Raw genomic sequence first — 19,435 nt, 5'->3', positions numbered from 1 at the left:
CTAAATTAGTTCATTGTGTGCATGTAATGATTCTCAAGGATGTCCTCTTGAGGGCAGCTAAGAGCTTTATGCTCCTTTTGTGTGATGTAATGGGGCAGTTAGAATATGTTTGGACCAGAGAAGAAACAAGGTAGTGAGGGAAGTTCTATTTGACCATCAGGGTCATGCAAAATCCTTGAGTGGAATACAGCGAGTGGACAACAGAACTAAATAGAGAGTCAGTGTTTGAGGGACTGGGCAGCTCGAGGACGCTGTGAATGAAAAGGAGTAAAAGCAACTGGAGAGTCACTTGTCGTGGTGGGGCCGTCTAATGGCCATCACAACTGGAGGAAGTGGACTCTTAATTGACTGCAATGTGTTTTCCACAGATGGCCTATTAGACCATGGCCATTCACCTGCTATCTGGCTTGCCAAGTGCATCACTGCAGCCAAATGGCCTACAGACTGGACAAAGGAGGCCAGGGCCGGTTTGACATAGCATTAGCGCAAACACAATTAGAAATCAATGACATTTGATGTCGCTGTTCAGCCTCCAGTGCTCGGGGAGGGAAGGCAACAAGGTTGTTCAAAGAAGCCCAGTGAGGAGAACAGATGGGTTGACTTAACACTACTAATGGAGCTTTTGACTGAATATTGATGTGTAATTGAAATGTATTTTAGATTCATGTCTATAGAATCCAAGGATCCTACATTATATTTACAACCACTTTAATTTACATGAATTGAGTCATGGTTGTATTTGTAAATCCATTCTAAGAGCAGATAAAAAAACACACAAAAAGGCAGGCAAGCAACATAATAGATCAACAAAAGGGAAAATTGCTGCTGGACTCACAACACGCACCGTTTACAAATACTGCTAAACTATTTCTTGGTACCAATGACTAGCACCAGAGATCATCGTAGACAAATCACAGAACACAGAACACAGTTGACATGTTAGCTGTGAGTCCAGATCTTTCACAGATTTGACTGTCCCGTCTCCTGGGCCTCAGAAGAGCAGAGCAGGGGGTCGCAGCCATTCTGTCACTCCAGATGACCCGTGAGAGTGCTCCACTTCGGCAGGGCAGAGCCATGTGCTGTTTTGACATGTCCTCTCCCTCTGAAGTGGAGGCAGCTGGGGGCTGTAGCTTCACACTGCTTTGTAGATGGTGGTAAGGGCTGCTGCTCTCTCTAAACTTTGAAGAGAGAGGGACCAACAGAAACACTCTCACACTCTCACACTCTCACACACACACACAGACACACAGTCTCGGTCGTCTTCTGTCAGTGGTCATGTGGGGGGTTGGTCAATGTGGTGGGTCCTGTGTCTCTGCCTGATCGCTGACGTGCCAGCCGGGTCAGCGAGGGTTCAATGGCCGTGCGAGAGCTGTGGGTGGTACAGGTCGTGGTCCTCAACATCCAAAGTGAGATGGGTGACGTGGCAGTAGGCCTTTCAGAGGCTGCAGGACTGACGGTGCCTGCTTTGATTTGACTTGAACTCTAATTTGACTAGTTTAGCGAATCGTTGCACGTCTTAAGCGTTAATCTCTTTCAATGGAGTTTCTCCCGTACACGCTGCCAGTCCATCACAAGGCCAACCACTCATTCTCATAGCGATGGGAGATTAAGAGTCGGCAATTCACCTAACCTGCATGTTTTGGACTGTGCCCGGAGGAAACACAAAAGCAGGCAGGAGGAGAATGTGCAAGAAAGGCCCGGGCTGTTTTGAACCCAGAATGTTGATGCTAGGAGCTTGTGCTAAAAACTGCACCACCATGCTGCCCACAACGAAATAAAAACAGATTAATGCACCAAGCAAGGATTGGTACAAGGGCACCATCTGAACTAGTGCTACTACCCATTCATATTTGCTACATGTAAGATATGTGCAAATACCAATATCTTGTCCCCTCCCATCAGCAGTAGAGCTATTCAGTCGTTTCCGTAAGTTCTCTCACTTCCCCTGTGCTCGGGCCTGCCCCAGCCGAGCACATCCACGACCATCTTCCAGATGGCTCCAAGGAAATGCTGCTCTCGACGCAGCTCTCGCTCGACGTCGAGAGCCATCGGCAGCTTTTGTGTCAGCTGAAGCGACAGAACATCTGCCAGCCCAGCACGGCAGCCCGCTCGAAAAACATCTGATTATGTCTGGGAGTGTTTTCCCGTCTCCATTCTTCGCATTTGCATAAATAGTTTTTGTTAATAGGGGCCCCGCCAAAAAAGGCCAGGCAGAGTTTGCAATTTCCCGTCCTGTAAATTCCTCATTGCGGCGTATTGCATCCTTCAAACCGAGAGAGAAGTCCACTTAACACTTTAGTCAGTGTAAATATAGAGAGATTAAAGCTCTGCAGACTTCAAAGCGGCCGCCGTGCGCCTCTCTCTCTCACACACATCAAAACGCCACAGAGAAAACCAACTGCCATTTATGTCGGATATAAAAGTTTGGGGGACATTAATCCCCTTGATGACTGTACACAGCAGGTTAATCCACGTCATAAAGCCATAGAGCCATAAAACAACTAACTAACATCTTTATACTAATTATCACTAGAGCTGGAATAACTTAAGTAGAATTAGTGACCATTAGCAGTCAACTGAAATCAAGATTAACTTTGATGTGTCACGTTTGAATGTGTTTAATAATATCCCTGTCACATATTATTTTGACACGCCGACATTTAAAATGATGATTTTATTCAATCAGTTTTGTTTGTTTGCGTTTCGCTCCAAGTTTCCCTTCTTTTTCTTTTTTAAGATGATCTGTAACCGCTCGTAAACAAGAGAGTTCTCATGAATTCTCCTCTGTCTCATATTTCTTTTATTGAATGTCAACCTTGGCTAATTTGAACCGCAAGTTGAACTTTAATCAGTAGAGTAGAGTGATCAAATGGCTGAAGACTGGAAGCAAATCAGATTGTAGAAAAAGTACGAAGGTTGTAGTTGATTTTAAAAATGTCATTATCTGATGTTAAAGAAAATAGATATAAGTAAACGTTAGTAAAGGTGAAAAGAAGTTAAATTGCAGATTTAACTAAATTAAATAGAATTGATGTAGGACACATGGAATTCAGTTTTAAAAGTGTGTTGTTTTTCACACTGTACCTGCTGTCGTGTTGGTTCACCTGCCTCCTGAGGAGTCAGCGTTTATGAAGATCGCTCCTGGTCTATACGGCAGATCTGCACTTCAATGTCACGCAAATACATTTTTCATTTTCACACATTATTAAGTCAATCAAAATTAATTGAGCACTTGTGTGGGTGTGGCCTCAGCATATTTGGCACCATGTTTTCACTCAGTCACATTTTCCACGTTCGCTTGTTGGAAGCCGACAGTCGTTACTGCAAACTTGTGTCTTGTCGGTGACATATCAACATGCTGCTGCCGCCTCTTAGACATACATATTCATACAGGCCTATGAAAGCTAAATCAAAATACATATCAAAGTGCTTATTGTTCTCAGACTGTGCCGATATTATAAATTAAAGACAAAACATACAAATGTTTCTCAACACAAAAGGAGTTTTGCTGCCGTTTCCTCAAACCCTTGAGCCCCTGGCCACTTCAGCCCCTGCTCGGCATCACGCTGAGGCCTATCAACGCCTCTGACATGTAAAACACGGCCTCTCCAGCCTCATTGTTCTCATCGTTTCATTCATCATTTGACCTGATTGTGAGGAGGAGGCTCCAGTGTGCCGCGGCGACTGGCTGAGACATGTTGGAGGCGGTTGTAAAACACCCAGCAGCGGCACACCTGTGACTGAATCACGGTGAATTTTAATGCTACACACGCCGATGGAAAACTGCCACTCACACTGGTAATTATACACTCCTGTGTGGGTCGCCTAGCAACTGCACTGTTTTATTTAGCAACAGCCTATTGTTTCATTCGGCTGTTTGTGCGTGTTTGCATTTAATCATTATTTGATGAAAGTGCAATCGCACATTGTAATTTGGATTGCCCTTCACACAATGTTTTTGTTTTCCTTTCTCACAGCTGCCTCCCTGCTGTACAACACCCAGTTTAACAGTTTAACACTGATTAAATGTGAGGCAGAGAAGAATCTGTGAGGTTACAGGAGGTTTGATGGAGGGTCGGAGGACATTTTGAAACTGTCCTTTTATGTATTTCTCATGCAATGTGCTTCATGCCCACAAGGGAGAGTCGTTCGTCAACGGATGGACTTTGCATTGCATGAAATAATTGTTTGAAAAAAGGTCTGCCCATACAGTATTACTGTAAATTCAACATAACACTCATCCTTCACCACTTTATTCAATCAACTTATGACCAGCGAAATAAAATTGCTGGAATAATCTTTGAATAAAACAGCTGACGCTCAGCGACGAGAATAAACGAGTGACACCTCCACGCCCACGTGGACAGGAATTATTAGATGTCAATGGTAGTTAGAACACATGATAATGGATTTAGATATACTAATTAAAAAGTGTTAGTCTTTTGCAACTCACATATGCAAATTAACAGCAGAGCTCAGTGTCCTCATGTAAACACCTAACCCTAACCCTAACCCTTACACTGAAACCTAATCCTCAGAAAAGTCTCTAAGCTTTTCAGACAGAGGAACGTTTGTCGACTCTGACTCTTGAGTTTGTTGTTTTCTCCTCAAATACATGCAAATATGTAGGTTATAAATATATTCATGCAAACATGTTTTATTTCCATGAACACTTTCTGTGAAAATTGGTAAATTTAAGTCTACTTGCACAGTGAGAACTATTTTCTCTCAGGTCCTTCTGCTATACAGATCCTAATAACATTGAAATGTATTGAGTGTCATCATATAAAAAAGACTGGATTGTTTTGGTGATTTGTATTGTAGGCAAGAAAGTGAACATATTCAGAAATCACCAGACTAAGTATCAACTTTCTTCTTTTAAAGGGCCATTAGAGAAATAACTGTTTTTATTCTTAATATTTGCTTTGACCTGCGTCTGATAGTGAGTCTCAATCCTCTAAAATCCAATCAATAACGGTTGGAAGCGCTCCCTCTCTTTCTCGGCCTCGCTCGTTTCCCCCGTCCCCCGAAACAGCACCGAGAGACAGAGAAAAGTCAAGTGCCACATAAATAAAAACGTCTTGCCAGGGGGCCACTTACTCTGCAATCTCCCAGAAATTGTTTCCTAGCTCAGCTCTTCCGCGCCGGTCACATTGGGAGAACGGGCTCCGAATCAAAGCTGGAATCACAAAGCCCCTCCGTTATTAGGGAGATAGGGCGAGTGAAGAACACACAATAATGATCCATTAGCTTCCTCCCCTTGCATACGTTTCTCCAGATCCGCCTCTCGCCGTGAGACAAACCGTCTTACCGGCCTGACTGAAACCGAGATCATGAGCACAGGTTCCCCTTACCGCACTCTCCAGCTTCCCTTTGTTGGGCACTTGGTCGATTCACAATTGCATGTGAATCAACACTATTGTGGTGGAGAAATTTGATGAAGCCTTCTCGGGCCCGATGTTGTGCCTGTCCGCCCTGATGAACACAGCAACTGACATGCTATCAAGGAACAGTGGGCTACCTCGTGCCACGAGCCACTGTATATGTCGATCATCGTTGCAATAACAATGACAACATCCATCCCTCCTGAAACAAAGGTTTATTGGCTCTGTGAGGTAAATACTAGAAAAGGTAGCAGGCAGAAGTGATCCTCGCTTGGCTGCACGAGCGCTTCCGCCCCCCCCCCCCCCCCCCCCCCCCCCCCCGTCTCTCCTCCTGCTCGGCTCCTCTCTGGTTCTAATTTAGTCGACCTAATCATAAAAGCATCGGCGGGCTGCTTGTCGCAGAGTCAACCAAGAGGTGAAACCGGCCCCTTGAAAAAAATTCCAGTTTCACTCAAGTGGACCAACCCAGACGGACAGAGACAGACTCCTCAGCTGCCGGATCCAATGTCAGAGAGCTTAATCACTGGAGACGGACTACAAACAAACAAGGCGATGTGTGTTTTGTTGTGGTCGTCCCTGTGCGCACGTAAGGTGAGGTTCACTCCGACATGTGTGGATCCACTTCGGGTGAACATGCACACAGCTTATCTTTCCAACCCTCATCTTCGACACCCACAAAAGCCCCCGACGTGCCAGATTGTTGTTTTTTTTTATGAAAGAGGAAAAGTTAGATCTAGCGTGTTTCGGGCCCGTTCCCTTTTTGGGCCACGGGGTCGAACGGATGCTGTCTATCTTGTTTTCCGCCATTACGTATCCCATCTAAGCTGGCAGGCCCTCTGACTGCATATAATTCGAGTCATCAGTCTCTATTTCTACGCAGCAGATGTTTCCCCATGTCAGCAGGCCCCCTGACAAAGCAAGATGGAGAACCCTCCTCCTTTAAAGTGTTGCACATGAGTCTCCCTTCTCCCCTTTCCTTCCCTCTGCCCACACTTACGTTCTGGGTCCCGGGGGACAACGCTTCGAGTCCAGGCCCGATGGTGGGAAAACATATTTTAATTGTGTGCCGGACCCAAATGAAAAAGGAGGCTGGCGTGACACACGGGGGACAAAAGGCAGTTGGTTATTGTATTTTTGCGGTCGGCCTGATGACTCATTTATCTCGAAACATGGACGGGGATCCTGGAACCTCTGTGAAAGCCTGGTCAAAGACACTAATGGAAGGTGATTAATAGGCAACTGGGGTAAATGACTGCTATGATACTGGTATCATCACTGCTGTAATGTGATTGATTCTGCTTAGGTCATTTTGTCTGTGGGTAAAAAGGAAGAGAGCTAAACTGTGCAGAAAGTATGACTGTATCTTTTTATTTATTCAAGACCTAAAGCTGGTATTGATATGTAAAAATAATGTTGGGAGTGAATTAATGTCAAACATGTCCCTGGATAAATAAGAAATTATATTTCTGTTAATACATCAGACTTTTTAAATTACAAATGACTTGGATTAATGATTATTATTATTAATTATAAGTTGTGTTGCTTGAGCAAAACTGCTAAACAAATATAAATAATTGAGATATTTTTCACTTCTAAGATATTCAGCGGGGAAATATTTTACAGTGCAACTTCTTCAATGTGAATTATTTCTCAGGACGTTTTTTTCTTACGTGTTCTCTTTAAAAATAATAACGTACTAATACACGAGCACACACACAACATATATATATATTTAGTCCTACATAAAGATAATAAAATAAATATTGAAATAGTCTAGTATTATTAACAAAATGTATTCACTACTAGAAATAATAAGCAATTAGAAATAAGAAGGAATAAGAAATAATAATGATAATAATTAAATCATAATAAAACAGAATTAAAAAAAGCAAATATTTTATACTGTCCAGTGTCAGAGAAGCTGGTGAACCGGTGTGTGACGTCTGAAGCGCTAATAACGGCCGACGTGTTTCCAGGTCCCCCTCAGTAGAGACACGCATACCCCCCCCCCCCCCCCCCCCCCCCAACGGTCCCGCGTAATACTCCCTCGTCTCCAAATGGGTCCTGCTGAGGGAAAATTGCAGGAATCCTTAGACCTCAAGAAAAATAATAGAAAAAGAAAATAGAAAGAGAAAGAAAAAGTGTCACCGTTTTCTTTGCGCATTCTCTGAACCGAGCGACAGGATGTTATTGTACCAATTTGAATTGATAGAGCCAATTAGGTGATTATGTCTCTCTGCTCCTGCTGCAGAGTTCCAGCTGAAGCGCCTCTGATACTTCACATCAAAGTTGACTCGGACAAAAGTGTGTTTGGGCTTCGACAAACCACATCCAGGCCGCGTGCGAGTCAAAGGGTAATTCTCTTATTTACTGCGCAGGCCATATTTCATTATTGTCTAACAATCGAATCAATTGGCTGGATTAATACCGTGAGAATTATCAATGGGCTTTAACCGGGAAGGAGTTATAGTTCAGCTTGTAAAAAAAGAAGCGACACACGTGGAGAATAAATCACTGCTGGACATTTTGGACACCAGATTGAAAACAGCCTTTTTCTCCTGCCACTGCATGGCGCTAGGGAACTGTACAGGACACACGGGATTCTGTATTTAATAATATTAATAATAATAATAATAATATTAATAATAAAGAGGATTCATTTTGAACGTAAGAATACTGACAATTTCATATGTAGCCCTGAACTTCCTATGCATGCAACCATTTTTGACAATTGAATTAAAATAAATAAAAGTAATTAAAGTAGTAAATAATATTTTTTTACCCCTAGGCTTGTGATATTATACACCTGTCTTGGATTTCTTCCTTAAAAATAAATTAAACCTAACAATCATAATATTTATGTATAATAAAATTGTTAACTTACACAAATGCTAAGCCATATGTGTAACTGGAACTTTAAATTACGGAAATAAATATTACTGTATTTATGACTGTATACATTTAAAGTTTCACATTTGGTGAGGAAAATTACAAAAAAGGCCCTTTTACATAAGCATGCAACAAATGACAGTATAGGCAACTTCTAACGTTATAAACTCACATTAAATAACTCACTTTCTGTTAGTCTTTCAAACCATGACAAAATAAACGGGTGATGCTCTTGTTCTCTGCCGGCCTCTGCTCAACGGAAACACAATGCACTGTGTGCTCAGGCTTCCTACCTGGCACTGAGCAGTGCATGGCTGGCATTTGGCACACACACACACACACACACACACACAAACACTCACACAAACAAACACACACAGCTCCCGACACCAGGACAAAATATATAAGACCTCATGCCTCGTGCTGCTCCATCTTGAGGCAGAGAGACAGAAGAATCTTCCCAACAAGCGGACATGTCCCTTAATACAAATACACCCAGTGTTTTCTTTTAGTTCACGTTACAGTAGCCTGCTGTCCTCCGCCCTCTCTCTTTCTCTCTCTCTCTCCCTCTCCCTCTCTCTCTCCCCTGCTGCTGCTCCCTCACTGAGAGCGATGAACAGTATATGGATCAGCCAGAGTCACACACACACACAGCTGGCCCTCTGACATCATGTGAAAAGCCTCTCCTCAGTTTGACATTGTCACTGTGTGGACAGTGTGTTTGCTCGTTTCCAGTGGCTGGAAATAACAACACACACAATCAGGAGCACCGAGCACCACACGGGAACATGTGAAGTTCAGCAGCTTTTCTCCGACTTCTGCAGAACCATTCATAATTCCAAGGAAAACACTTTAAAAGCAAGATCAGTTAAAATGCTTGCTTGAGTGGACAACTTGTGATGGACAATGGATGCAATGTATTTAAAGTAATATTATTGTCTAACTTCTGAACCTTTGCAGGCTTAAAATAATTTGGTGAACATAATTATTAAATAAAAAAGATCAATTTGATCATAGATATCGATTTTCACTTTAAATATTATACTTCTGCTCAAGTTTATTAAAATAACAAACCAATATGGTTGCATTATGGGTTAATGGGTTGTTGGTTTATTTATTTGTTACTGTAGGTGACCTATGGGTGGTGGGGGTCTTGTTCATGTTGACAAACACAAACAGATGTAAACCAGCTTATTCCTGCAAATAATTTCCTCTGTGGTCGAATAGAAGATAAATTCAGTGCAGACAGGATGTACTGTGATGGAGATTTATAGTTTTTAACATTTTCCATGTGAGATTATTGTTTTATTTTCCTTTAAATCTATAAATAACGGCAGGTGTTGCATAGTAATTTTCATCATTGAACCGTTTCTCCTTTCTTCCTCTTTCCAGTCGTAAAGTTCTGACTGCGTTGAACCGAGCTGAAGAGTGTTATGACTACTGTGACAAAGTCCCCTGTCCAAACATGTTCTGCCTGTGATGGATGAATCGCTCTCGAAACTCTTACATACCCCCGTTCAGGAGGAATCTCACGTTTCATTAAGTCTTCACAGACACATGCATGTCATTGCAGAATGTTTGCAAACAGTTGGCGGCAGACTCGGCGATGGCGAGAGTGTGATAAAGTCCGGGGCCCGGGCTGTGTGCGCGTGTAACGACAGCCGAGGTGTCTCGTGTTCAGCTTGACAGAGAAGCGGCTATGTTTCTGTTGTTTTCGGGCTGTTCTGTCGGCGGCTGTGACTGATGAACAAGGAGATGAAATACCTGTGACAGGCAACACAGACACACACATTTGTCACCGTGGACGTCCTGTTCCTTTCATTTGTTTTTATCCCTTACACCTTTCCACAAAAGCTGTTGAAGTTCGCCAGGCTGCAATTATAAATAAGAGTTTGTTCTAAATGTCTCAGGAATTATTGTGTTTGTTTGTGTTTGTGTGTGAGAGTGTTTACAGCCACACACAAAATGCACAAACGCAAAACTGTGCAATTACCACAATCCTGCATCGTGCATGTAAATAAAAATACCATCGAGGAAGATCGTACATACAAACACGTATTCAGTTGAAACCAACAAACAAATTCGCAAGCACAACAAAAAAAAACACATAGGAAAAAGTGCCAACACTAATTCATCCGTCAACCTCTCAGTTCCTCCCTCCTTATCTGACTCACAGATCAACCAATGCCTCCTCAGTCCTCCACAAAGAACTTCATTTTCCTCCTCAGAGTTTTTTTCTTCTCTAAGCTGCTGGGATTGAGTCCGAGGACAGGACCCGGTGCGTCTCCCCCTCCTCCGAGACAACGGGCCTTGTTTGGGACCGCCTGTCAGTCAGGTAAAAGCACTCCTTGTTCTGTCCATTCTGCTCATATCATCACCCAACACCCCCGCTCCCCCAGAACTTCCACTCCTAAAAAAAAGCGTCTCCAAATCTGATTATTCTTGTGTTTCATCAGGTTGAGAGATTTGGCCGATGGCGTATTGGCATTTGACTTCTGATTTATCCTCTCTGCCTCTCCGCTGCAAATGGAGCTCTGCAGCTGACAGCAATTGCATGAGTAGTATCCGTTTCATTAAAGCCTATGCAGAGTATATTGAAGTTTTTTCCATCTCGCCAATTCGTTTAGGTGCCGCCGATAAATTTCACCACTCTTTGGTGCCGCTGTCGTGGGTTTATTGAACTGTTTTGTTTGAAAGGAGCAAACTACATTATCTCTAATGGCCTGCTCGCTGCAAAACACTGTCTGGTGTTGACGTATGGAGGTCATTGTTTGCAAACTAAAAGGCTTTAATAACTTTGCTGTGTCTTGTGACCCAAATGGCTGCAGAGTCCCTAAATTAGGGACGTGATTTTTCTCTTTCACCACCTCATCCTCCCCTCTCATGCCTGTGATAGTGAAAGCCATACACAAGGACACTGCAGCAGCTCTGCCTGTGTGCCATCCTCTGATGCCACACCTCTACACCACTTCCATTAGCTGGCGAGAGCAGCAGATGAGTTCTCAGCAGATTAGAAACAGATCTCCTGTGACAGCCAAGTGGAAAGTCTTAGACACACTCCAAGAGAGACGGGCCACAACAGAAGAAAGGGAAGAAAAACAATGAAATGAAGGAAAAAAGAAAGTTCCACCTCTAATCATCCTTCCGCTCCATGTGGAGCTTAAAAAAAAATGTAATTTCTTTCTTTTGTCTTATTGTTGTCCCTGTCTCTGACAAAATGACATTCACCCGCGGCACCCGCTCACAGTTTGAGTCTGTGCCAGGGAGACATGCAGCAAAGTGCCAGGACCAAACAAAAGCTTGGGCCGCAGCAGGATGACTCATGCTTCCACGTAGCCCCGTGCTATATGGTTGTTTTTAAAAGAAAAACTCATAGTACTTGATTGGGGACGGATTTGTGGTCTTTGTGAAAACAGTCAACAAAACATCAGACTTTCTCCTTTGCAATCAGCCTCATGAAAAGATGACAGTGGCATTCACGACACCACAAACCCAGTGTTCTCCTCCAGGCTCACACTTGAGAATAATGCACATTTACTGGTGCATCACATTCAATTCTTATGCACTTCTCATATATTGTTTGACTTTTACACAGTGTGTTATGTGTCCTGTCTGTGAGTAATATGTGCAGTGTGTCCTATAACTCACTCGCCAAATCAAACAGATTGTTTTTGCTGATATCACTGTAGATCTTCAAGGTGAAACAATGATGGTTTCCAAACCCTAACCAAATCCTTTTCGTGCCTGACAGATGCCGACATCCTGCCAAAAAGTGAGCAAACTTCCATCTCCGAGGTCCAAGGCTTTTGCTTTCAACACGCAACCAGCTCTAGGTGAAAAAAAGATGAAGGTTATGAAGGGAACACGTATGTTTCCTCCAGCGCATATTAAACTACAATATATTTTATAAGGTTCTTCGACTCTTTGCATCCACTGTGTGCGGTTGTGAGAGCACATGTGACGTTGTGAGTGAGCATCTGTGCGGATGCACATTTGCTTACACTTTGCCTGAGAAGATTCACCACCCTCTCATTACTTCACACTTCAGAATACACTTCCTCCGGTTTGCTTTCCCAACAAAGCAGCAGGCTTTCATGTGACACTCGGTCCGCCTTCTCCCCTCGTCTCTTATGAAAACACACTCTGACCCTCACCGCCCTCCATCAGCAGCACTGCTGATCAAAGACTCTGACAATACAACTAAATTTAGAGCGAGCACCTGCCGCGACTTTGCGCAACCTGTATGCATTAGGTGTGTTTCTTGATTTGGCAGCGAGCGAGTGTGTATGCGGGTGTGGTTGCGACTAGTTTGTCCGTGTGTGTGTGTGTGTGTCAACAGTATGTGTCCTTTGTTATTGAATGTTTGAGCACTCATTACTTCACACGGCCATGCAATAATGCACACACACACACACACACACACACACACACACACACACAAACACACACACACAGGGATTGTGTTTTCTTTGTGTGACCCACATTGCAGCCTGTCATTGTTGCCACCAACGCCTGTATGTAAATATGAGTGATAGATCTCCTTCATGTTTTTGTATTTGCGTAACTTTGCTCGTATAACTGTCTGTGACAAGAGTTATGGTTTTGTGATTCATGTTTCATCCAGGATCACCTGCAGCCAAATAAATGAGTCACAAAAGAGTGTGTCTGTGTTTGCGGAGGTGTCCCTTCACCAGGGACACTTTTCATGACAGAGGCTCTATATGAACTTGGTCTCATGTTGCCAAAGAAAACCAATTCAAGACTCCCTCTATTTCCCCTCCCCAAAAAGGTGGCCATTGTGCCGTCACAAAAGATGCAGGCAATCAGCTGCCCTTTCACATTTCAGGATGAATTGGCTGTATTCCTCAGGTCCGTGGCTTGTGTCTGGCTGCACCACTCCAGTGGACAGTTCCCCTTTGGCACTAATTGTCTCGCTCTTTCCTGATGACTCTGGATAACCGTCAGAAACCTGAGTCCAGCAAATCTGATGAGGACAGGTAGCAGAGGGGTTTTCTACTTCTTGATGATGTTTTTTCTCCTTTTTAAAAGACAGAAGCTCACCACAATGCGTACACCATGATAACCATTGGAGGAATTAACCTGTATTGTGGGAATGCTGCCTTGGAATCTTACGCACAGAAAATGAAGGGCAGTAAAACCTTTCCTCGAAGCAAAGTACTGTATATATTTCGTTTTTTGTCTTCATCATTACAAACTAGTGGAGAGCCTCTCTTTATCATCAGTCCAGTATTTGCATGATTGCATCTTGCCCTTTGTTGCTCCTCCCATTAAATGGCACAGGAGGAACTGAGAGTCAAGAAGAGCAGGGTGAAAGTGAGCATGGAGGAGGCTAAAAGCATTTTTCCTTTATTTCCCCCCACTCCTTGTCTTCCTACTTCAGGCCTTGCGGAGATAATGAGGGCCTTGGCTTTGTAAACATTATTTCTGGCATATTGCAGCTGCCATCAGCTTATTTATGGCCTGAATTTTAATATTCTGGGAGCTAATATGCTTCAGAAGGAAGGGAAGCTCACAGTAAAGCTTGAGTACGGCCGAACATTGGTTTCCTACCCTCTGCGAGGAGGCCACTCAACGGGAACATCAAACGCTCACTCTCTCGTGCCTGGCCCACATTAATTGCCCATCTATTGTTCCCACATAGGTCCCTGGGAAACCAAAGAAGGAGAAAATGGGCCTAGCGAGGAGAGAGAGAGTTAGAGGGAGGGAGAGAGAACGGGAGAGATGAAGCTGAATAAATACGTTTAAGAACAATATGGGACCGACAAAGCTTTCTATGCCTCCTCCTCAGCTCTCTGCAGCCCATATCCCCGACACTCACCTTAAAAATAACACGGCCCAAGCTACCTACGCACCATATAGTACACCTCATGCTTAAGCCTTTGGAGGCGGACCAGAGAATATTTAGAGAGGTGCTCTGTAATTGTGTCCAAAAACTGATCCGAGTATAGTAAACCATTACAGTCTGGAAGGCGACACTGAAAAGGTAACTGGAGGAGGAAGATGTAGGAATCTGACATTTATGTGAGTGTGAACGGCTGCATGTCTCACTATGACCGGCTTCCTGTCCAGGGTGTGGCCTGGCTCTCGCCCAATGTCAGCTGGGATTGGCTCCAGCTTACGGACACTTGGATGACACCACACGAGCAGTAAGGAGGCATTTTTGTGTTGTTTTTTACATTTGAAGACTTGGTCACCATTTACTTCTATTGTATTGGATTTGGCTGCAACGCTGTTTATCCCCAAAATTCCAAAACTGCTTTGTTGACTCAAACCCTTCACCCGCCCCTCCAACAGCACAGTGATGAGTTGATAATGAGTGAATTATCCCTTTAAGACAAACACAGCTTCAGGTTTTGGCAAATAATTCTGCTTTGTTAAGGTTAGGAAACCTTTCTTGTCATGGTTACAATGATAATCACTCGGTTAGTGAACATTGATTGCATTGTTGCATTTTGTTTGCCCCTGAATCAACCAGAGCTTTCCTAATTACTCCCAGCAGATAAGAATCCTAATTAGTGGAAGGAAGAGCAAATATTTTTTGAGTATTTGCTGAATGATTGAGGTTATATTTTGTGTGGCTTGTGGTGATTGCCTCAGGAGTTACTGAATTATAGGAAATTATTGAACTAGATCATAATCACACATAATTGAATGCTTGCCTGTGCTGGAGAAACTTCAACAATGTAATAAAAATTCAACAACATTAGATGCAGAAAATAGTAATCAAATGACAGCCATCGCGACCTGACAATAAATCAAAGTGTAATTTTGCTCAGCAGGTGTGTATGAGAACCCATCAAAGTCAATGCAATAAGCAGATGAGAACACATGAGAGATAAATCACCGCTGCTCTGCTAAAGAGCACGAGGTGCCAAAAAACCCGAACCCAGCACCAGGACGAGCAAGTAAACGCGCCGCTGCCTGTCTCTGATTCTGCCACGCAGGCCGAGAGCAACCCACCTAACAGGCAGTCTGCAGCGGGGCCAAGGTGACTGCGAGTTTAAAGGGCAGGGTTCAGAGAAGTAAGCGGCCCCGTCCTGCCGCACACACTCCCCAGCCGTCCGTATTTACGAGGTGTAATTTTTATGTGAGCGCCAGGCAACAACAGGTTTAAGAGGGCCAGTGTAACCTTCCTGGGGCCCGGGGTGACCTACAACCCGGCTACAGTAGTTTCCCTGGGCCACAATTAGGACCAGGGCTTCACTGAGTCACCCCAGCGTCATGCTTCCACCGAGCCTCAATCTGGCCCCATCGCCCCCCCCCCCCCTCTCTCTCTCTCCAGCCTCTGAAACACTCACATCTCTCCACTCTCACCAGGAAAAGCAACTATAGCTCTGGACGGTTGTTGAACGAGAAGAAACATTTGGGGAAAAGAGAATCACTTTGAGTTTAGTTTGCCTGGAGGTGCAAATAAAACAGAAAAAAGAGAGAAAAGATTGAAGAAAGGTAAACCTATCATTTCCTGTCACTCTTCCCTCCATCCATCCTTCTACTCTGCCCCCTCTCTCTTTCCTCCATCTCTCTGGCTTGGCGAGCTGTGACAGTTGCCGCGATGCCCGGCGACACAGTGAACATGAAGCCGGGGCTCCCTGGGTCCGGCCACACAGGCTTGTCACCAACATTCACCATCAAACCCCAAACTACCAATTAACTCCTGAGCCTATACCCCCACCTGCCCGAAGGCACAGTGACCCGCCTCCCCCCACCCTTGTACTGCTCCATTCCACACAACGCCAGCCCCGCTGTCTCTCCGCCCTCACCGCGCACTATACTAACATGCCCCATGAGATGCCCTGTGACTCCGTGACATACAGATGCTTGGAGATATTCTTCCTCATCTGTGCGGGTTTGTGCGTCTGTCAGACCCCTGAACTTCACAATAGAGGATAAAGTCAATTTGTCTGTGCTCGTTCCAGGCAGAGAGTCCAGTGTGGCTTTAACAACTTATATTCCGGGGGGAAACAGAAAAAAAAACTGCTGGCTCTGGCACCGAGGCCTTAGAAGACGTGTCCTATAGTTAAATGAATAAGTGATTCTGTTTAGCTTATGCACATAAGACTTGATTATTTTCAGTGGGGAAGTGATAAATGAGAAATTCCCTCCTGGGGATACTGAGCTGGATACTGATCTCCTGTCCATCCCTGTGTGCCTGCATGCAAACAGGGAACTCTCCTCTTGGAAATAATGATTTTAAAATCAGTCAGAAGTTTAATAGTACTGCAACATATCTGGTGAAGAGCAGGATTATTGTTATTTATTTACACTAATGAAAAATTGGATTAGGGCGTATGTGAGAGTCACAGAAACACAAACAAGTGGTCATGTTTATTTTTGCCAAATCTACTTGCAGTTCTGTTGTTTTCAGAGTCATAGGTTAGTGATTATCCTATTCCACGTACCTTTTGGTACCTTAATGGCAATAGAGCAAAAGCAGCAAAGGACTAAGTCAGTTAGATTGTATCTGTTATCATTTAAAGTCACATGCTGACCATGCCCCTCTCTCTGTCTTTTCTATTCCCTCTACTAGTTAAAGGTGAAAATTGCAGGTAAAAAAATAATAACCATTATATTAAATGTAAAATTGTGACAGTGGTAATCAACTTTTTGTGGGGGATAATTGATTTGTTTTGCCCTGGATTTGTGTGTTTGTCTGTTTTAGTTGTATCTCACAGAAACTACTGGATGGATCAACATCAACCTTAGTGGACAGATGTGGTTTCTGATCAGGGAAGAACCCATTCGATTATAGGGTGGATCTGGACCAGTGGGACAGTTTCACTAATTTGATACATACAAATCAGGCCCGATATCTATGAGTGTGTGAAACTTGGTGATTACATATAAGGGGACTGTTTTGCCTTGGTGGAGGAATGTGCTCTTCTGTGAGTGCCATTCTAGTTTATTCCATGTAGGCTATATTCTGTTTGATGCTTAATATTTACACAACGCTAATAATATGAATCATTTTGAGTGTTTCATACTCTGCAGACGTTCTTTGAATTTCCACTTGCCGAGAGTTAGCTGTGGCTCTCTACACAGTTTCTGTGAAATCATCAGCCTTGACTGTAGGGTGGAGAATGTTTGACCTACAGTATCATGAACAAACAGCTCATTCTGCAGGTCTGCAGGGCTCTGCCCCGTCCTCGCCCCACAGGGGACGTTCTGCATTAACATGGACACGTCACTTGGCGGAGGATGACACACTCTCGTGGCTGCAGCACTGGCCACACAGCTCCCATATTCCTCCGTCCCCCCATCATCGCCCCAGAGGCCGTCCCCTGGGCAATCAGCAATCCCTTTCACCTTCTGTGTGGCCCTAATTACAGGATCACTGGGCTCGGAGAGACGCCTCCACGCCGTGTCGTGCTGGAACCTCCCGGTCCTCCTCGTATTCTGATGGTTGTTTATCACAGAATCAGAACGCGTGACTGTTTTGCTGTGTGCTGTGTGGGCAGAGATGGCCGTGTGTTTGAAATATTTGCAGATTCATGTAATTACGAGTTTGCTCATCCACATTTTCTGTTTATTGGCCGGCATCTGTTGGAGTAAGCCTGGTGAAAGTATAGTGTAAAGAGGTATCGATGGGTCCTCCTCCGGGGAGTGAGCTTACAGTATCCTCACTCTTTTCACACAAAGAAAAGTGCAACACTTAGAATGACTAATGTGAAAGAAATCATTCATCTCTACCATCAATATAAATGTTTACCTCATTTAAGGTTCAGGTTTAACACAGGATGTATTGATCGCTTTACTCAGACACTAATGGCGACTTTTCTCCGCCTGATTATTTACTGTCCTTTATCTCCCCCACAGATGTGTCCATGTGAGTCATAGCGGGCATGTGTTGTGTCGGTTGTTCGCAGCACAATTGTGTGAGGAGGTTTGTTTAGCTTTGTGACGTAAGGGCCTTCACAGTGGGCTACACTGAACCGCTTCCTGTGACACATCGGTCTTCTGAAGGCAACGAGTGGCATTAACCTCTCAGTGGGACGTGGTAAGACTATCAGAGCACGGTCAAGAGCGCACACTTGTCCCCTTTTACTCTGAAAAGACTTATTTTAGGCACCAAGGTCGCAGTAATCTCAGCTGCTCTGCGTCTACCATTCACCATCTGTGGGAGTTGAACCCCGAGAGAGGTGACGTGGCATTTTATCAAATCCGGACACCTCTGCTGACAGTGCAACAATGGAATCCAGATTTCTCCTCCCATCTGCCGACACATGATATCGGGAGCGTGAGCTTTCACTTCATGCATATCCTCTCATCTCCTGCTGGTTCCACAAATCACGAGTCAGCTCTGCGGCAACCACCCCCGGGGTCACAGGGCATCTCCTCATGCTTGTCAGTCACAGCAGTGTCCAATTTTTCAAGCCGTGGACGGCCCGAGCACTTTGGTCCAGGTTGAGAGAGTGAGAAAAAACAACACGCGGTGGCTAAAAAGGGAAACAGGAAGTCAGATACAATAGAGGAGACCTTTGATCCATGATGAGGGGGAAGACTTCCCCTCTGGGTGCAAACTATTAATGTGAAAGTGACTCTGCCCATTACACGTTTGTTACAGCAAATAATGGGCCTAAAATTAGCACACAATGGCAGGCAGGCGGGCGACACTTGCACCCAGCCATGCGCAGGAAGGGAGCGGGAGGTAATTGTATAAAAATGAGTGATTTGTTAGGGTCTGGGCTGGTCAGGAGCGCCGGCCGGTCGGCTTCTAAGGGCAAAGGAGGGGAATATATACAGAAGTTAAGACGACGGAATTACTGTAACACCAGTAGGTGCGTGAATCTGCTGCTGCTAACAGGGGCTGTTTGGGAATCACTTCTTTGTGTTTTCCATGTATCATAGGTACAGTGCATATCCAGAGGAACAAAGAGAAGGTCAAGGGCCTAAGGAGTCATTCTCACAGAAGCTTTAGGAGAGCACGGTATTTGAGTAATACAACATCGAAAGTAAAAATAGAGGGGTGGCTGTGGCTCAGGAGGTTGAGCGGGTTGCCCACTAACTAGACGGTCAGTGGTTTGATCCTTGTCTCCCCCAGAGTTGGAATCCATAAATTAACACAAAATTTAACAGGAAATAATAATGCAATTTCATGGTTATTAATTCGCTTAATTGTTTTGAATGTTAAATGACATTGGAGT

This window comes from Platichthys flesus, chromosome 19, assembly GCF_949316205.1.
Source record: "Platichthys flesus chromosome 19, fPlaFle2.1, whole genome shotgun sequence".
Lineage (NCBI taxonomy): Eukaryota > Metazoa > Chordata > Actinopteri > Pleuronectiformes > Pleuronectidae > Platichthys > Platichthys flesus.
Note: the sequence above shows the minus strand (reverse complement) of the source record.